At 34.4% G+C, this 18,685-nt stretch overlaps 1 pseudogene; it reads right to left on the bottom strand.

The window, feature by feature from the left end:
• Positions 1 to 3,019: 3,019 nt before the first annotated feature.
• Positions 3,020 to 18,685, bottom strand: part of LOC129922577 (dynein axonemal heavy chain 6-like) — an 85,276-nt pseudogene continuing 69,610 nt past the window's right edge.

Here is an 18,685-nt window from a genome sequence, read left to right as displayed (position 1 = left end):
AGTTCTGCCATAATAAACGCTACATGTAATGCCCTAGAGGGGACAACTCTAGAATGTTCTGCCATGTTACACGCTTCATGTAATGTACTCGAGGGGACAACTCTAGAATAGTTCTGCCATGTTACACGCTACATGTAATGCCCTCGAGGGGACAACTCTAGAATAGTTCTGCCATGTTACACGCTACATGTAATGCCCTCGAGGGGACAACTCCAGAATAGTTCTGCCATGTTACACGCTACATGTAATGCCCTCGAGGGGATAACTCTAGAATATTTCTGCCATGTTACACACTACATGTAATGCCCTCGAGGGGACAACTCTAGAATAGTTCTGCCATGTTACACGCTTCATGTAATGCCCTCGAGGGGACACCTCTAGAATAGTTCTGCCATGTTACACGCTACATGTAATGCCCTCGAGTGGACAACTCTAGAATGTTCTGCCATGTTACACGCTTCATGTAATGCCTTCGAGGGGACAACTCTAGAATAGTTCTGCCATGTTACACGCTACATGTAATGCCCTCGAGGGGACAACTCTAGAATGTTCTGCCATGTTACACGCTTCATGTAATGCCCTCGAGGGGACAACTCTAGAATAGTTCTGCCATGTTACACGCTACATGTAATGCCCTCGAGGGGACACCTCTAGAATAGTTCTGCCATGTTACACGCTACATGTAATGCCCTCGAGTGGACAACTCTAGAATGTTCTGCCATTTTACACGCTTCATGTAATGCCCTCGAGGAGACAACTCCAGAATAGTTCTGCCATGTTACACGCTACATGTAATGCTCTCGAGGGGATAACTCTAGAATGTTCTGCCATGTTACACGCTACATGTAATGCCCTCGAGGGACACCTCCAGAATAGTTCTGCCATGTTACACGCTACATGTAATGCCCTCGAGGTGACACCTCAAGAATAGTTCTGCCATGTTACACGCTTCATGTAATGCCCTCGAGGGGACAACTCTAGAATAGTTCTGCCATGTTACACGCTACATGCTATGCCCTCGAGGTGACACCTCTAGAATAGTTCTGCCATGTTACACGCTACAAACGGTTCGAGATGTGTAAAGAGAAGACAAATCCGTAACAGTGCAAGTGTTATTTCACAACGAGGATGTCTACATACATACATAGCTATTGCAGGTGAACAAAATCAATGGGCAAACTGCCTTTACGTTTTCCTACTTAAGTCAGGTACCCATTTTGAGATGGCTGGACTCAGGGGCGTCCTAAAAATAAAAAAAATTCAAATAGTCTACCATTCTTTTCTGGTATTTGAACCTGGGACATCGATTCGAAAGTCAAGCCTATGACCGTTCGGCCGTCACATCCTCCCCTCCCCTCTTCCAAAGAGCAGAGTAATATGTTTCAAGAGTTGATATTTCGCTTTCAAAACTTAATATAATTAAAAGAGGCCAATACGAGATGCGCATGTTACATTTTAGCAGGTCTATATTCTATTTCTTGGTCTACAATTCTAGAATAATTAGAAATCTACTTGATTAGTAGTAGGTGGGACTTAACTATTGTAGCCTAAGTAAAGTAAAAAAAATAAAAATAAAGTTCCCTTTTAGATCTTGCAATCTATTGAGCAGATGATGTAAAGGTAATCTGTTTCTCTGGCCCATGGTTAACAATAAGGGTGTCATGTGGGCAGCACAACAACCAACTGAAATGACTTTTCCCCAACTATTGTCAGGTACTTCTATAAGAGTTGGGCGGAATCAGGCTAAATAGTAGTAAAGCATTCAAACTTTATTATAGCGGTAAAATATTTCCACTTTATAATAGCAAGTGCTTGAATACTTTATATTATGTCTTTGGCAGCATACACATAGCTTCAGAAAGAATGGTCAATTTCAATTGGAGAAACAGAGGAGTGATTTTTAATTCAATATTTATAGTCAATATTTTATAACTATTTAATCTACTGTGCACCTTTTATATTAGTAGAATATGTAACTAAACATGAACAGAATTAACTACAACATTAAATTGTCTGCTTGTATGTTTATATATTCAATAATAGCTGTAAATAGAAAATTGTTAAGTATTTAAAGACCAGTAGTTCTTCAGTTACAAAAAATATTCCTTACATATTTAGTTTAAAATTTGTGCTCTGTGTATTATTGCTTCTTAAGTTTTTACCATTTACCTGCACCTGTACCAACTGTATTTGGTTATACTATTATTTATATGAATGTAGAATGACTTATTTAAAGAATCACGACACATAACCTATGATAAAAGCAGCACTAAGCTACCAAGGTTATTGAGAGAAGAGTAAAAAAGTAAAGTTCTCCTTTCAGACCTTGCAAGCTATAGGACAGATGACCTTTATATCATATATGTGGCCTATATATGTGGCCCACGGTTAACAAGGGTGTCATGTGGCCAGCACTATGACTAATCTCCTTTACTTTCACCAACTAATGTCAGGTACCCATTAGAGTTGGGTGGACTCAAGAGGTGCCCAAAGATACTGAAATAAAAAATCACAGAGAAGAAAATATGAAGAAATATAGACATGTCCCTTGTAGAACTCAAACCACTAAACTGACATGGCACCATTGTCTCGCCGTGACCAGGTATCATTCTAACACTCTCTGTCCCGCACTCCAAAAAAAAAAAAAAAGCATTTGCATACAGATAACTTTTTTGAAGTGCTAGTAATTAGATTAATGACACAAATGAGCTACCTTAGTGCTGCTATCATTATATGTTACAGTGTTACAGGTTATGTTTATTTATAATTTGTTTTAGCACTCAAAGCTTCAATGTTCATTAATGTTTTGCGAGAACCGTGATCACATTTAGACGACCACAGTAGATGTTGAGATGAGATCTGTATACTACTAAATTGTTCGTCCAGTTTTGTTGTTAATCATTTTGACTAAGTCTACACTAGAAACTCTCTAGACTTAAAGACACATAGTGCAAGGAAATGGAACACAAAATGCATGCACACAGTTAAAATAACAACATAAACAGAAGAAGACATAAACCAGACTTGTCGATTTTTTAAATTTTAAAACTCAAAGTAAAAATAAAAGACTTAAGTATATAGGTAAGTGTTACTGAACTGTTCTAGGACTAAATATTAACCCATTTATGCCAAAGGTTGCAATGTGTTGAGTATTTTTCTGCATAAAATTCACATATGTTTTGTAGAAAAAATTTAAGAAACATGAATTGGAAGAGAACAAAAAAGCTGTATCCTCTTCCATTTTTGAGTTATGAGTTGCTCCAAAATTAGAACTCTAAGCAATCCACTACAACAATAAATAAAAGTATTACCTGCTGCTGAGTGTGATTTCACAAATAAGGTAACATATTATTCATAACAAAATGTTTTGTTTTTATAACATTGCGCACACTGTGCTTTTCCTGTTTGACATTCAGGTTATCATAACATGATTCATTGTTGTGCTGTTGAGAATGTCTTTCTTTTCCGCCTAGGTCAGAAGGCTGGCCATGGTTCTTTAAACAATAACATGCAATAAGTCACCAACTCCAGAAGATCCACAAGCTTCTTATAATGTGTTTTATGTAAATGCCATTTATTTTGAGAAACAAGTTCAAAACATAACAATGAAGAACTTGATTATCATTTCCAAGGAATGATGCCTAATATTTTCATCAATGTTTTTATCAGCTCTGTCTACATCTCCAATGAAATGCTTTTAGACTCTAATATATTAGATGTCATGATTAGATCTACGATCTAAATCTAGATCATTAGAGATGATATCTAGACTAGATCTGGAACTATGTCTAAGACTTTATGTCTATATAATGAATATAATCTACTCTAGATCTAGGCTCAAGAGTGTTACCGATGCCGTGGATCCGCTACAAACGTAGACCCTAGGTCTATTCTATACTAAGACTAAGAATCTAGCCTAGATCTAGACTATATGGTAGTTATCGATCTAGATCTAGTCAATCTAAATTTTAAATCATACTAAAACTAATTTCTACTAATGAACTTACAAAAAAAAAAAAAGTCACGTTGGTGTTTCAGCTAACTGACGGTACCAACCTGGTACCAACCCGCCACTCCCTCACTCTCACGTTCTTCATTTCTAGACATCTAATTGCTATTTAGAACCAATCAACGTATAGATCTGGGCACATTGTGTTCACCCCACCTTTTCTGTTTCCCCTCTCTCCCCACAGGCGGGCTTAGCGTGACCTCCTTGACCGCTTGTAAGCTAGTCTAGAGAGGAGAAAAAAAAAAGGATACGAAAATGCGTAACGCGACGGGTTAAAAGCGTATTTGCGTACTGGCGGTCATTTTTGGGAGATTTTGCGTAACGAATGCGCATTTTGCGTAACGGTAGGCAGGTCTGTTAGAGCATGGAATGAGTTGCCTGAGCTAGCCAGGAAAACCAGTGACTTGGCAGAATTTAGGTCATTGGTTAATATGCATGACTAGATTGACTAGGGACACGCGTAGGACATAATCATTTTCTTTTTGAAGTAACATCTGTATTTTATAAGATCAAATAATGTGGCTCTTTCTACTTTCTTGAGCACAACATATGGCAATTTGTCAATGCGATACTTCTAACTATACCTGTTGCTTCATTGAACTGGGCAAAACCAAAAGTGAAATGCTAGTGAAAAAGGTATTAAACACAAAATAGTATTATCCAATAAACTGCAGAACAAGAATCGCACTGACATTGTAATCTTCATAACTATTATCTGGGCATTTTTACAAATATTGCTGAGACCAGAAAAAGAAAAATAGACTCCTAGACTGGTTAAACCAGACCAACTTGAAGCTAAAATGAATGGTCTTATACAAATAAATTGTTTGCACCCATGACAATCATGTTAATGTACCATGGATAATTTAATCAAGGCTGAAATATAATAGATCTATATTTTACTTGAATTAAATTTTCTGTATTGAGTTCATTAAGTTCTTTTATGGGAGGTCACAGATTAGAAAATTTGCATTTTCAGTGTCATACAAGTTTGAAACTATGGTTACAAAGCGATCAGGTCTCATTGCAACACTTAAACATTATGTGCTTCTGTTCTTCATCCCCAGAGAGATTCTACAGGTTTAAAAGGAATAGCTATTATTAGTGATACTGGATTTGCCTGGATACTGGAACATACAAAATTAGAAGCCTATAATTAATCCAACAATCATAACTTTTCACAGCATCAGTATTACAGAAATAATACATGAAAAAATTTTTTAGTACTTGACATAAGTTCAGAAAAGTTATTTTCATTAACCTTCATAGGTTTCAAAAATGTTCAGAAAATGTTCATTACTTTTTTACAAGGCTGCAGAACACCAATCTCTGCAATGCTGTGATAGTAAGGGGTATTCCATGAAAGCTTATTTGAATAAAAAAAAGCACATTTGCGTGGTGGACTAGAACAGTAGGATATAAATAAGTACCAAGGGGGTCGGTGTTCCAATAATGGATCACTTGGCATAAATGGGTTATTGCCAAAACATACAAGAGGAAGTAGATATGCATACAAATAACAACAACATGAATACTAAAAAACAGTCAAAGTCTATGTGAAAGTACTTTAACATACAGAATGAACTCCACAGTTCTGAATACTACAATGTTTGAATTTAAAAAAAAAAAATTTTTTGTAGGACTTGTATAACAAAAAATGCCTTTCAATGTTTAGAACACAATGTGGCATCAAATTTATGTTTTGAACACAATATGGTGTTACAATGTAAGTGATAATACACAATATTAAAAAAGTCAAATGTTTAAAAAAAAACAACTATAATAACACTGTAAAACTTTTAAAATACAACACTTGTAAATGCAATTTAAAAAATGTCAAAAAAGATAAACTCATATTTGCTAAAGCTTTAACCACAAGAGCATTACCCAACAATCAACATTACATTGGCATCATTAAGAAATGGCATCAGTTAGTAGAACTGTGCTTTACCTATCAAATTATTAATATCAAGAGTTTTTCATTAGGATATTTGCCAGTTCCATAGTACTTACATTCTATAAAAAATCTCTCCAGCCAGAAATGACCTCTGGTGAGGGTTTACTGACAGCTGTCCATATTTTAACCTTGAACTTGATGATGACGACCAGACTACATGAAACTATTCAGGGCCTAAGACTTGACTCAGTCAGTTAAAGGCTTTTGTTTTTGCTGCGCATCATGAGACTAAAGTAGATGTGAGTGAAAAATTCAACAAGTTGTACACAAACACCTGTGTATTCATTATAGTTGTGCTTCTTTTAGAAGTGGACTGACCCTTCTCCTTGTCACCTTGTTTTCTGCTCCAATGCTTGTACACACTGGAGAGGCCACTTGGGAGTCACACACATTGATGCTGGTTGAAGGACAGAGCTGAAATAGTCAACCAATAATGAATTGTTTGCTAAACATTTTCTATTCATCATCAATAGCATTGTACAAGTTTGTAATTCAAATAAATTTATTATAGTTAACTCTTTCAGTCAGTAAATAGAGATTGTAGCATTAAGTAAATTGGGAATGTTTTCATTAAATCAATAAGTAATAATTACCTTCAATCAAAAAGGAATGTTCATAATAAGAAAACAAAACTTATTTTAGACCTGTCTTCTTTGATTTGTTTTACATGTTTTCAAAAAGAGTAAAAAAAAATAAGTTCCATTGTTTTTTTTAATCTAGCACTCATTAGCTAAATAAGAGAAAAACAATCACTCTATAAGTTGTATAAAGGAGGTATTGTCTTTTTAAAAAAGTATTTTTAATGTTTTTATTTTAAATTTGTTTGGCTTAAAATTCTCAGAAATACTTTATTTTTCTTTATTCTTTTCATTCTATGTTTAGGTTTTATATATCTAAAACAAACAACTTTTAATTTATGTCCCAATAAACAAATGTAACCTTGGTGACATGAATGCTAAACAACTACTCACACAATGTCCCCAACAAGGAGTTAAGAGTTAGACGCTGGCTTGGTGATGACATAGGCTGCCCATCATGGAGTAGCCTTCAGACCTGAAATATATATAAACTGAACTTACAAACAATGTCTAAAAGTCCTCTGACTTAATAATTCTCTTTTTGTTGAAAAAAAAAGACAGTTGATAATGATTGCTTTGACACTTAGTCAGATTCTACTTTCATGTGTGATGTATGTGGCAAGAATGCCTCTCAAGAATAGGGCATAATAACCACCGCAAGAACTGCTCCTAAAGATGAGCCAAAATCAATTTATGACTGAAGGCAGCCAACGAAGAAAAAGATGAAATTTGTAACCAATATCATATTTTAAGCTCTGATTTGATCAAAATTATTAACAGAAGTATTTTGGTCTTTAACTCATTGTTTCTGATTTTGTTATCCATCATTGTAGTTCTCAGCAAAAACACATTTCAATTAGAATAATACATTAAAAAAAAGAAAAATGAAACAAATTCGAACCTTGTCTAGTTCATGAGCTTAGGGGATATTTTATTTTTACAAAAGAGATTTAACATCTTATCTTCTTATCTTAACATTAACAACCATCAGGGTTGGAAAGAGACCGAGCTAGTTTCAGAGTCATTTTGTTGAAGTCCACTACTTGTGGAGGACATGGCACAAGATAAAACAGTTTTTTACATGAAAAGAAGGTAGTGAAAGAACAGGACTAAATTTAAAGACTTTAAATAAAAGCATTAATAAATGTTAATTTATGGGTATGATGCTAAATAATTCTGGACATATTTTTGTTTTTGTTATTAAATAATTTGGTCTTCATTATTTTTTTGTTCTAAAAAAATTCATGCCTTCCACTAGATCAGCCAAACCTACTCAAATACTTAGATCCACAATGACAGAGGCCCATATCTTACTCCATAGGCTAGGTCCTACAAGTGCTTCTTCTTCCCTAGTGCCAGTAGAGAATGGAATGGCTTGAATCAGCCAGTACAGGAAACCCAACCACTTAGCAGAGTTTAAGTCACAGATTAACATAAATGACTAGAAATGTGATGAATGTAATTATCTTCTTTTTTTAGATAACATCTGTAATCTATACAATATGATGTAAATCACTACAGTCTGTAAATGTCAAGCAGAGATTAAGAGTATTACTAAATAAGAAGGTTAATTAACTTAGGACATTTTATGAGTCTAAGAGACAGTCTCTGGATTTATCCTAAGTTAATCAACTTGACATACTTTTAGATCAATTATTTCAGACCTTTGAAAGCTTTGAAATTGATCCGATTCTTTTTTATTTTCTTGTCTATGTGTTGATTCTTTTAGCAATCTTTAAATCTGATGACAATAATTTATAATTATTAATTTGATATTTACCTGTGTTTAACTGTTGTGGTCAGCTTTATGTCCAGAATAACTTGAATCATATACCTCTAGGTTGTCCACTGACTGGGTTCTGTAGATAGCAAATGGTACTTGCCTACCTGTCGACATAAGTCTTCGTACAGGTGACCATACATCTGGTACTTCCTGACAGTAGCTTTCTTCACTAGAATCTGGGGATAAAAAGTTCAGGGATTTTATAAAATATATTCAGGCATGACAGATAACAGCCATGGACCTAGAGTTGTTGTTTTTTAAATTTGAATCAGAAAATTTCCTAATCTCAGGATTCCCTTTGAGTATTTTTTTGTTGAAGAAATTAAAGACGGATCATTATGTTGATCAAATGTCACCTACATCAGTAACAGGTTAAATAGCTAGCTAGGGAAACTGTAGGCATAGTTAGTCAAATTAATGAAACATCGATATAAATGATTTGCATAACCACAAGGACGGAAGAATTGATGATGCGCGGTGGTTGAGTGCATAAGCACTAGGGTCCTGGGTTTGAATCCCAGTGAAGACTGGGAGTTAGAATTTCGGGCACTCATGAGTCCACACAACTCTGATGGGTACCTGACTTCAGTTAGGAAAAGTAGAGGCGGTTGGTGCTGGTCACATGACATCCTGCTCTTTAACCATCATCTGCCCTATAGATCACAAGGTCTAAAAGGGGGGAACAATAAATAAGTCATCCCATCTCCAGTAGAACAACCGGTATTATTGCATGCTAAGAGAGCAATCTATTGTTAGGTATTATTGCATGCTAAGAGAGCAATCTATTATGTTAGGTATTATTGCATGCTAAGAGAGCAATCTATTATGTTAGGTATTATTGCATGCTAAGAGAGCAATCTATTATGTTAGGTATTATTGCATGCTAAGAGAGCAATCTACTGTTAGGTATTATTACATGCTAAGAGAGCAATCTACTGTTAGGTATTATTACATGCTAAGAGAGCAATCTACTGTTAGGTATTATTGCATGCTAAGAGAGTAATCTACTGTTAGGTATTATTGCATGCTAAGAGAGCAATCTACTGTTAGGTATTATTGCATGCTAAGAGAGCAATTTACTGTTAGGTATTATTGCATGCCAAGAGAGCAATCTATTATATTAGGTATTGCATGATAAAAACTAAGACACTACTATATAAAGCTAAACAATAAAGCATCACAAGAACTAAAAGACTATCATGTAATACTAGGAACTATGGAACGATAGGATCACTAACAATATTAGAAACAGAAAGGCCTACTAAGAATTAAAAGGATGGCCTAGGATAAAGGAATATGGAAATCTATTGCTGGTGGCCCATACTTCAATAGGGGTGATGGACTGTAAGTAAAGTAAGTACTAAGAATTAAAAGGATGGCCTAGGATAAAGGAATATGGAAATCCATTGCTGGTGGCCCATACTTCAATAGGGGTGATGGACTGTAAGTAAAGTAAGTACTAAGAATTAAAAACTACCATTTTTACTTGGAACTAATAATATTAGTACGTACTGTAAACATATTGGGATTCGCTCTTTCAATATCCAGTTTGTCAATCAATCGATCCAGGACAGCCTCAGCAAGTTCATAAGTAATATCATCATTAGACATCCCACCATCAGCTGCTACGATTCTCGGTTGAACATCAAGTATTGTAGCTAGATAAAAATTTGTTTTACTCCTTTAGTTCTGCATGAACAAAAATTTTTGTCTTAAATTCCAAACAACCCACCCTTTTTTTGTTGATTTATTTGAATGAGAAGAATCAATTGATTTATTAGTGCTGCTAACAAAACAGTAAGCTCAAGGTAATAGGTGAGCAAAACAGATATATAAAGCAAGAGTTTCGAACTGGTTTGAATGTTCTTCTTGAACATTATCAAATGTGGTTCTCCTGAGATCAACAAAAAGCAAGTTCTAAACGACCCACAATCTGAATCTTTTTAGAGAGAAAAGTGGCAAAGGAGTCTGTCCATAGAGCATAAGACTCACTGATAGCTACAATGTTGTAAGCTATAATAAAGCAGTGTAAAAAAGATTATATGCCAATTTATTATATGACAATGAATCATATTCTTAACTAAAGTATTTCAAAACAAAACCAGTGTAAGTGTATATAGCAGTAAATTGCGACTGTTTTTGTTTCTATACTAGCATTAGCAAAACAAACACAGTCTTACCAAGTAAAGCATTGGTTTCATTCAACTGAAAGGCTATGTTTGCATTCTCATGGAGCCCAAAGATTTCTGGCTCATCTATAAGTGGTAGAGATTCAATGTAAGCCTTGACAGTAGCCAATGTCTTGACAAGAGGTGGATAGTAAATACCTTCAAAAATAGATTAAATTTAAAAAATTACCTTCCGTGGCCCATTGTATTTAATACAAAACAATAACTTTTTTTCTCAAAGACATTCTTTCTTATGAGGCTGATGACTTTTGGTAAGCAATTACTTTGCTATTAATTACTAATGAATACTACATTTTAAACAAAAGAACAATTCCCTCTCCCCCATACCTGAAATAAATCAAGGTTAAGGGCATGTATAAATCTAGTCAGAATATATAAAATTCTAGATAGGTGATACAGATGCAGACATGGCAATATTTTAAAAAAGGGTAGCCTAGACTAGACTACTGGATCTAGATATTAATACAAGTAATCAAAGTTTCAAAGATGTCAAATGTTCTTGAAAAAGTTGAATGTATTTTTTGAACTCTTTGACCTCCAGACAAAATTTAATTGTAAGAAATTTATATTTTTAAAAATTATAATGGTCAAACAAGTTTCAAGTGCGGGCAATTAGCTAGTTATTCTTTTCCCAAAGTTATACTTAAACTGTTAAATTTGTTAGAGCTATTTTTGAGATCTGTGTCCATCCAAGTTTGTTTTTTTTTTAACCCTTTTGCCAGCTGATAAAAGGAATAGTAAAATAAACAATGTATCACGAGCTAAAAAGTTCCTCACCCTGACAGACTAACTAAAACAGTCTTAATCAAATCTACTTTCACTATGTTAAATCTTTGCTCAAGTTGCATAGGATTCTGAAGTCAGATTAGAATGGATTTAATCTAATTTGTTATATCAATTTTGATTAGGCTCATACTTCAATTCTGTAACTGGTTATAATTTATGTATGTTTTTTGTTTGCATATTTTTGAAAAGGAATTTTTGCTTTGATCACTCCATGCAACTATTTTAAAGTGCATGTTACACCCCTCTCTATGACATTGATCTTAATAGCAATACAAACTTTTTGATCAGTTGTCAACACTTCTAAACCCTGCAGCTTCTCTACAATCAATAGAGATCTAAATAATGTTGATGTGCCATAAGCTATTGACTATACCAGCATCTTAATCTTTTACAAATTATTAGTAGAACATTATACAAACTTACTGATGAGAAATCAATTTTGAATATTTGTATTTTACATCAAAATATGTTGATCAGTGTTAAGGACAATGTGTGTATGTGTGTGTGTACTGAATGAAGTAATACTTGTACGAAGACGAAGATGCTACTTTCAAAGGTTAGATCACAGATATGGTGTATAAAAAGAAAAAAAGGAAACAGATCCTCAATTTATTTTAGTCCTAGTTTGAAACCTGCTAATAAACATCAACATCTGCCGCAAATAAATGAATAGGACTTCCTTTATAATGTACTTTATATTGAACATACAATTACCTGATTCCGAGTATTTATATTTTGGTTTTAAGGTTTCAGGTCTGAAAAAAAACTTTAAAATTGTCCTTAGACATCTTTGATCTTGGGCATCTGTGACTCGACCACCATAGGTAATCTGTGGTGATAAAAGAAGTTTTAAATCATTCAACTAATTGTGTATTATACTGTACAAAAAAATAATCATTCATAAATGTTAACCTAAAATTTGAAAATTAACGAATATAGATTAATGTATGAAGTCTTTTATGGATGTATGTAGTTTGAAAATTGTGGTGGTATTTTATTTTAAAATGTTAAAATGCACAATTGCATTTTAAGAAATGTGATAATAATTAAATGTGAGCCATCTCTGGTCTGATGACAAAATGATACTTTTCTCTCTTGACTCAATTTAGCCCACTTCTGTTACTCCTTTAATTCAGCTTGGTCTCAAAGCCTGATATTGCATGTCTAGCTGCTGAGCAAAATCCATATAGAATATATGATATAATGTGCACTGTTTTGTCATTTTCGCTCCACATGAAGTGGGCATACATGTCTGGTCAATTCCAATTACAAAATTATTAAATAAGTTGTCTCAAACTATTACAATAATTTCCTTTAAATTTTTTCTTTTTAATTACATGTTTATAACAAAGTCATGAAAAGTCAAGAGATAAATATTTTTGGCTTAGTGTTTTAGAAAGAAACTAAAATATTTATATCTCATGAGCAAATGACAATACACACAATACTCTACCTCTCCTGTTATATAGATCAGTGTCTCCCAAGGGATGTAACCATCTTTACAAAACATTTCCATGTTGAGCAATGCACACTCTCTATCACTATCACTAAAAGCGTACTAAAATAAAAATAGATACGACTTATTTATAAGAAAAACTGTATACATACATTTTGTTTTCTAAAAAGATAATATTTTGAAATGAATTACTTTAGGAAAGTGAAGAAATGATCATCCAGAGAGGACTAGTGACATTCAGAAACCCTATATAAAGAAAAAGAGAGAGTTGCAGAGTCAAGACAGTCTAGCACAGTGGAGTCCAGTACAAGATCAGAACAGTACAACAGTTATTCAATTAGAAATTTTGTGTTGCCAATAGTACACTATTTGGCATGTAATACATCAGACTCAATAAAGTACACTATTTGGCATGTAATACATCAGACTCAATAAAGTACACTATTTGGCATGTAATACATCAGACTTAATAAAGTACACTATTTGGCATGTAATACATCAGACTTAATAAAGTACACTATTTGGCATGTAATACATCAGACTTAATAAAGTACACTATTTGGCATGTAATACATCAGACTCAATAAAGTACACTATTTGGCATGTAATACATCAGACTTAATAAAGTACACTATTTGGCATGTAATACATCAGACTCAATAAAGTACACTATTTGGCATGTAATACATCAGACTCAATAAAGTACACTATTTGGCATGTAATACATTAGACTCAATAAAGTATCACCCTATTTAGAATCTGAGTTGCCAGATTCTCGCAATTGGTGGTAGCTGTTTTGATTTCAATCAAGAAACAAAGGAGAGAGACACAACAATATCATTATTGTTAACTGTGTTAAGTTCATTATGATTTATTAGTTGTTTAATTAACAGGTCCATATTGCTGCATGTTTTGATGCTGAACATTTTCTTTTTTAAAAAATAAAAGAAATATTTATACTTTATATGTGTGTTTGTTATATTTTTGTGTGTGTTGAGCATTTTTTTTTTTTTATATTCATGAGCCACCAATTTTAGAACTTGCATTGCCAGGATGGTCTGTACTGAACAAAAACACAATTTTCTTCCCTAATTGCATTTTCTATTTTAAATTGAACAAATCTAGTCTACCATATATCACAGTAGCTACTCCCATAATACAGCCTCTCATTACTTTCAAACATTGATTATCTCTTTATCTCTTTCTCTTTTTTTTTTTCTACACAGCACAGGGAATACATTTTTCTAATACATAACTTCCTTTGCCAGTTGATTAATGTCTGCCAGGAATCTTTTATCCAAATAAGATTTAATAACAATATTATATAAGTAATCATCCAGCTTCAATTAATTCTGACTCTATACTGGTATAGTCTTTCACAATTGTTATAAGGAAAGGTCAAAAAATGTATTTTCAATATACCAGGTAGATGAATTTTCTCGAAAAAAAAAGGTTGTTAGACAATTATAAATGTTTAACAAAATGTCCTAGTAACCTAGAGAAAAGATTTATTTTTGAATATCCAGCACTAAATGAAATTTAATAATCTTAATACAGTCAGATGCCCCATGCCTAATTAGCATTAAGTAAGGCCAACTCTCGTCAAATTATTATTTTATATCAGCTTCATGTCATAATTAATTTAATGGGACAAGCCTTAAAAAACAAGTTGATTCTTTTGGAATAAAAACAAACATTAAGTTCTAATAATAACAATAGAAACACTAAAAAAACAACAACATAATTCCTAAGCTTTTTCTTTATAGCCTCACTGTTTTTTTTTCCAGCTATTTTTTAACATAAATAACTTTTGATTTTTTAGATAACTTCATGACACATGTTGCTGAGATTGCTTTTCTATTCCTTTTCATTGTTCAGATTGTAAGGTTTTCTTTGCTGGAGGTGGTAATGGCAATAAGCACTATACTACTACTGGAATGACATGGGAGCAAATGAAGAAAGCTGCTCAGAACCAAGTTTGGTGGAGAGGTGTGGTTGTGGCCCTATGCTCCCCTGGGAGTGCACAGGATTAAGTCAAATAAGTCGTCAACTACAGCATTCATTTTCGTGACTGAAGGATTATATATATATATATATATATATATATATTACTATGAATAAAGATAGGACAAAAGCAATTAAGAAAACTACATGACAAATGTAGAGAGTATAGATTCCCTATTCATCATGAACTGCCAGGTTTCTTTAATCCACTTAGTTTGCAATCTTAGGTACCCTACCCTGATTAAGTGTTGCCTGAAAAAGTATTTTGAGCACTGGTGCTAGCTCGTGGCTTAGTTCTTTAAATTAAGCTAATATGAGTTTTCTTTGCCTCAACTCTTTTCTTCTGACCCACACATAAGTCAGCTCTGCAAAGATCTCTATCTGCAGCTGGGCAGATTAGACCAGATCTGACCATATTTGACAACAGAGTCAACAAAAAAAAGTTAGCTGTGATATTCATACTCTCCTGCCTTGACTACTGCAATCCCATGCTAGCAGGTAGGTATACAGGACAACATCATCATTCAGCTAGAGCAGGGGTTCTCAACCTGTGGGTCGCGACCCCCTTGGGGGTCGATTGACAATTTGCCAGGGGTCGCCTAAGACCATCGAAAATATAGATTGTTTTTTTCTATTCTTCTATTGCTGTGTGTGTGTGTGTTAGGGGGGGTCGCATTAGAGTGGGGGATTCTAAAAGGGGTCGCCGACCTTAAAAGGTTGAAAACCGCTGAGCTAGAGCAAATTCAGAACAATGCTGCATGAATGGTCCTATAAAAAACAAGAAGTGATTCTGCTACTGCTCTCTTGTGTACACTCCATTGAATGCAAGAATTGACTACAAAACTAAGAATGTCCTTTTACTTTAGTGAACTGATCACTCCATATGTTAGAGAGAGAGCCCTGCAGTCCATGGACTCAATGTGACATGTTTCTCACTAAAAAGTTACAGTTTGTGGGCCTTTTCAGTGCTTGTCTAAAGGTTTCGAACTCACTCCCCATTGATCTCAGACAAACAGCTTGCTTCACTACTACATTCAAGAAGAACATTAAGACCTATCTGTTCAAAACTTTTTTTTTAGATTAATGGGTCATTTTAACACTTGAGTTTATGTCTGTTATGTAATAGCTTTAATAGTATCTAAAAAAACAAAAAAAATTGAATGGGTCCTTACACTAATAGATAATATTCCAGTTCTTAACATTACTCTTACTGTAATATTATGGTTCTACACTCTAACTGTAATATCCCAGTTCTACAGTCTTAACATGACTCTTACTGTAATATTCCAGCCTAATGGTCCAAATTTTTTCCTCTCAAGAATAACAGCATGAAAAAAACAAATGCCAAAAATGATCTTCCTCGAGTCCATTCCCAGAGCTGTTATAAAAATTTTTTTAAATTTATATAGAAACAATAACACAAGTTAAGTCAGTCATTATTATTACTAATCTTTAAAATGTCTTTTTTTTGTCATTTTTAAATTAAAAAATCAATCAACCTACACTATAATAACAAATATAACAAATATGGAAAAGCTCCAGACCTTTGTTAACAGATGCCTACGCCGCATATTAGGAATTATGTGGCCAGAAAAGATAACTGCTATCGATTTGTGGGCGAGAACTAGACAAAAGCCCATAGCCCAAGACATCACAAAACGAAAATGGAGCTGGATAGGACACACCCTGTGAAAACCAGCTACCAATGTTGCAAGGCAGGCACTTGACTGGAACCCACAAGGAAAGAGGACAGTGGGCAGACCCAAGCAAACCTGGAAGAGGTCAGTCATCAGTGAAGCTGAGGGTACTGGAATGACATGGCAGCAGATTAAGAAAGCTGCTCAGAACCGAGTTCAGTGGAGAGGTGTGGCTGCGGCCCTATGCTCCCCTGGGAGTGCACAGGATTAAACCAACACTATAATAATCCATACACAATACATAGTGTAAATAACATTATTACTATTAACACAGAGGACTACATTATCATCTCTCAATACTATCATAGTGTTGGAATTTATTGTTAATTATTAAACAATTTTCTAACAAAAAAAAAAGTCTTACGGTGGTCTTCAAAAAATGAAGTTGACATATCTATGAATGCCCTTCTTAGATTGGCTCTAATGCCCTTAGGTGGCTCATTAGTGACTATGACACTATTCTGAAGAACACTGACAGGGAAATGTTTGGCAGGCATTGAAGACAGATAAGAGTCTAAAGTTACTGTGTAAAAGTGAACTGGTCTCCTGGATATTTTTTATAATGTCTTCCATGGCATTCATCCATGAAGCGGCTAAATGGCAATTCTAAAAAGAATTTTTCAGTTAAATTTAAACTAAATGTTTTGGTTTAAATAACTTTTTAAAGCAAAAAATGTTAAGTCTTTTAAAATTAATACAATCAAATTTTTAATTAATATATTTATAAATCTGGGGAAAAAAAATCTATGTTTATACAAAAATAACAAACATTGGTTTCTGTTTAGTCAATGGCTAGGAGAGATTATAATATAACAGTTACCTATATACTTTTTGAAAATGACAATAGGAAAGGTCTAAGAAAAAAAAAAAGCTAGCTTCTGTTCCTTACCTGTACAAAAACCCATTCACCAAATTTGGTTGCATTCTTGATCATTTTATCCGCCACTGGACCTTGACCTTGGCCAAGTGAAATTGATTTCACACTATAAGTGAATAGTTAAAATAAGGAATCAAACCTACAAATTACTTTCTAAATGTGATGAGGATTTAATAAAAACAACCACAATGTAATTAAGCAATAACTAATCATCCATAAATAAAATTTAGGAAATGTCATGTCTTTCGTTAGCTCTAATAATAACATAATAATTAAATTTCCCTCAGGAGAAATTCAGAGAGAGACAGACCCCTTTACATCGTTTTCGTTGATCTTACTAAAGCCTTTGATATGGTCAGCAGAAGTGGCCTTTTCAAACTCCTAAGGATAATAGGTTGCCCTCCCAAACTACTGAAGTTCATTGAGTGCTTTCATGAGGAAACGAAATGTACTGTCAATTCAATGGAGCCCAATCAACACCTTTTGAGGTGAGCAGTGGTGTCAAGCAGGAATGTGTGCTTGCACCTACTCTGTTTGGCATATTCTTCTCCTGTCTACTGCATCAACGAAGGTGTGTTTCTCCATACAAGATCCTCTGGAAAACTATTTAATGTATCAAGGCTGCGGGCAAAAACCAAGGTTAGGAAGCTACTTATCAGGGAACTCCTGTATGTTGATGATGCAGCTATTGTGGCTGATTCTGATATTCAGCTTCAATTCCTAGTTGACAAACTATCTGCTGCTAGCCAGTTAGGCTTAAACATTAGTCAAAGTAAGACTAAGATACTAGTCCAGAACACAAATACTGCACCTCAAGTAAACATTAATGGCCAACCACTAGAAATTGTGGATCACTTTTGCTATCTCAGCTCCATCATATCCAACAATACTCTACTGGATAAAGACATTAACAACAGGATAGCCAAAGCAATGGCCACCATGTCACAGTTGCAGAAAAGAGTGTGGGACAACATATTGCTGACTAACAATACTAAAGCCCTAGTCTACTGGACCTGTGTGGTTGAGCACCTTGCTATACGGAAGTGAAACTTGGTCAACTTACTCATGGCAGAAAAAAAGCTGAATGTCTTCCACCTCCGATGCCTAAGGCGGATCTTTAAAATAAGGTGGCAAGATAGGATAACCAATAAGGAAGTGCTACAAAGAGCAGGATGCCAGGACATGCGCTCTGTTATCAGCAGCAGATGCCTTGGCTGGCTTGGCCACGTTCGTAGAATGCCAGTAGATCGACTTCCACAAGATATTCTGTATGGTGATCTAATAGAAGGCAGGAGAGCCGCTGGTCGCCCACTTTTACGTTATATGGATGTATGCAAACGCGACATGAA

Source organism: Biomphalaria glabrata, chromosome 13, assembly GCF_947242115.1.
Source record: "Biomphalaria glabrata chromosome 13, xgBioGlab47.1, whole genome shotgun sequence".
Taxonomy (NCBI): Eukaryota; Metazoa; Mollusca; class Gastropoda; family Planorbidae; genus Biomphalaria; species Biomphalaria glabrata.
The sequence above is the reverse complement of the archived record's forward strand: the minus strand, read 5'-3'. Positions and strand labels throughout refer to the sequence as shown.